This window comes from Adiantum capillus-veneris, chromosome 25, assembly GCF_014529385.1.
Source record: "Adiantum capillus-veneris isolate H3 chromosome 25, ASM1452938v2, whole genome shotgun sequence".
Lineage (NCBI taxonomy): Eukaryota > Viridiplantae > Streptophyta > Polypodiopsida > Polypodiales > Pteridaceae > Adiantum > Adiantum capillus-veneris.
The window spans coordinates 66,189,720-66,191,925 of NC_140955.1; the positions used below are offsets into that span (position 1 = coordinate 66,189,720).

A 2,206-nucleotide genomic window follows, 5' to 3' on the forward strand; every position below is an offset into this window, starting at 1 on the left:
AGAGAGAGAGAGAGAGAGAGAGAGAGAGAGAGAGAGAGAGAGAGAGAGAGAGAGAGAGAGATGCTTCTCAACTCACCAAGTCACGTGAAGAGTCTAGACAAAAGTGTGAGAGAGAGAAAAAAAACTACTAAAAACAGTTTTTTTTGGTTGAGAGAGAGAGAGAGAGAGAGAGAGAGAGAGAGAGAGAGAGAGAGAGACTTGTGGATCTTGTGATGGCTGCTGCTAATATTTCAGAGAACGTGGTAGAGCTCAAAGCTCTACTTGACCAAGCTGCGCGATGTCGTCGCGACCTCATGTGCAGAGTCTTATATCCTCTGAGATATAGACAGTAGAAATGGTAGTAGCCTTGTCTCCGCAATATCAAGGGAAGGTCACATTACTTCATACCTTAAAAATTCAAAGATCATCAGCTCATTATAAAGCTTGTCTAGTTTTAGTTGGGATGAGGATGTTGAAAAGTAAAAGATCTAGATATCTCTCTTCAAGGGGCCTCCAAGGATAAAATTGACATTGATGTGGATTTTAAGGCAAGATACTTGGAGTAGAAGGTCCGTGATATTGATGGCGAGAACTAGCGTCTGGGAGATTATTGTCTTGTTGTGTTGTGTTGTGTTTGTGTAAAGCTATTGTACCTGAGAAATGTAGTGTCAATGTTAGGCCTACTCGGATTAACATTATTTTGAAGAAGCGGGAGAGGGAACCTGGCAATATCTTCATGAGAATGAAGACAAGTCAAAGCTATGGAGTGATGATAAAGAACCCATGTCTAGTCTCATGCAAATATTGAGGAATTTTTTACTTTGTTGCAACTTTGTACTATAGAAATCCAAGAGCTTCATGGTAGGATAGGTGGTTTGGGGTGATGGTGAGAGTACATGGTAGTTCTAACTTCTTTTGGAGACATCGCTAATGGTATAAGGTTTTATATTTTGGTATGGAAGTAGATCCATCCACTTGATTGTTGATATAGTGGTCATGATTGGTCCAAACAACTATTTTGATATGGAAGTAGATCCATCCACTTGATTGGTCTAGAGAGTTGGCATCAATGTTCCCAGGGAAAATCATACAAATTTTCCTTTATGGTAGATTCAAACCTAGGAAAGTTTTCCCACTAATCGACATTTTTTTACAATTTAACTCTATTTTTTATAATTTCTCCAAGCGGATTTTCTCCCTATCCATCTATTTTGATTTTTCAACATCCAATGCTCACCCAAAACATTTGTGAGAGAAACTAGTGATAAAATCAGCTCAAGGCTAAGCTAAGGCACACTTGTCTCGAACATTGGTTGGCATGGTAGCGGCATCAAACCTCCATTTTTTAAAAGAGAGAGAGAGAGAGAGAGAGAGAGAGAGAGAGAGAGAGAGAGAGTCGGCATGGTAGCGGCATGAAACCTCCAAAAACTAAACAAAAAGCCCAAAAAATCAAATAAACTATTATGTGACTGCAATGTTGATAGAATGTCACATGAGATGTTGCTTATAAAACCAAGCTCAATGTTTGTGAGAAAGTAGCTCGGTTTTTTCTTTGCTCGAGAAGGTTCGCTTGCCGTTTGGTAAGATTCTTTTAGGGGGTTCCCATCTTTTAGCACTAGCTATGGTCTCTAAAGAAGCTATAGGGACCCACTTGTATGTGTTCTTTGTTATATTAGGATGGGTCTTGTGTGTTTCAAGCTTTATTTCAACTACAACAGTTGAAGCTCTAGAGAGTTGGGCTATGGGGACATATGGTTCAACCTCCTAGACATGCAATGTTTTGGGTTTTGTTTCCTTAAGAGGCAATATCTCAGGGACTATGGCTTGAGTGGTAGGGGTAAGACTTGGTTTCGGTGTTGTGACAACCCCAGTCACCCAATCAATAGTGCATTTGGTGGCTATCATCCACGTGCGTCCTAGGTTTATATTACCCTCCATAGTTTCAGCAGGCATGACCAAAAAGTCTTGAGCTACAACCCCATTGTCATAATTGACAGAAGTGTGCCTGATTCTAATTTTTCTTGTTGACACCCTTGACTTGGATAATACTCTCAGATAGAGGTGGCTTTCCCAACTAACACCACACCTCATATGATAGCAGATTATACTTAGCACCCATGTCCAATAAGGCGTCATATAGCACTTTTCCATAGGTGTTATTTAGCTCAATAGGGTATCATAGAGGTGTGTCAAAGTACAACCAGTCATCCTCTGTTTCAATGTGGAA

The 2,206-nt window shown here is 40.2% G+C and overlaps 1 pseudogene; it reads left to right on the plus strand.

Annotated features, from left to right (window-relative positions):
• The first annotated feature begins 212 nt into the window (after nucleotides 1-212).
• On the plus strand, nucleotides 213-822 carry LOC147425025 (uncharacterized; annotated as a pseudogene).
• The last annotated feature ends 1,384 nt before the right edge of the window (nucleotides 823-2,206 follow it).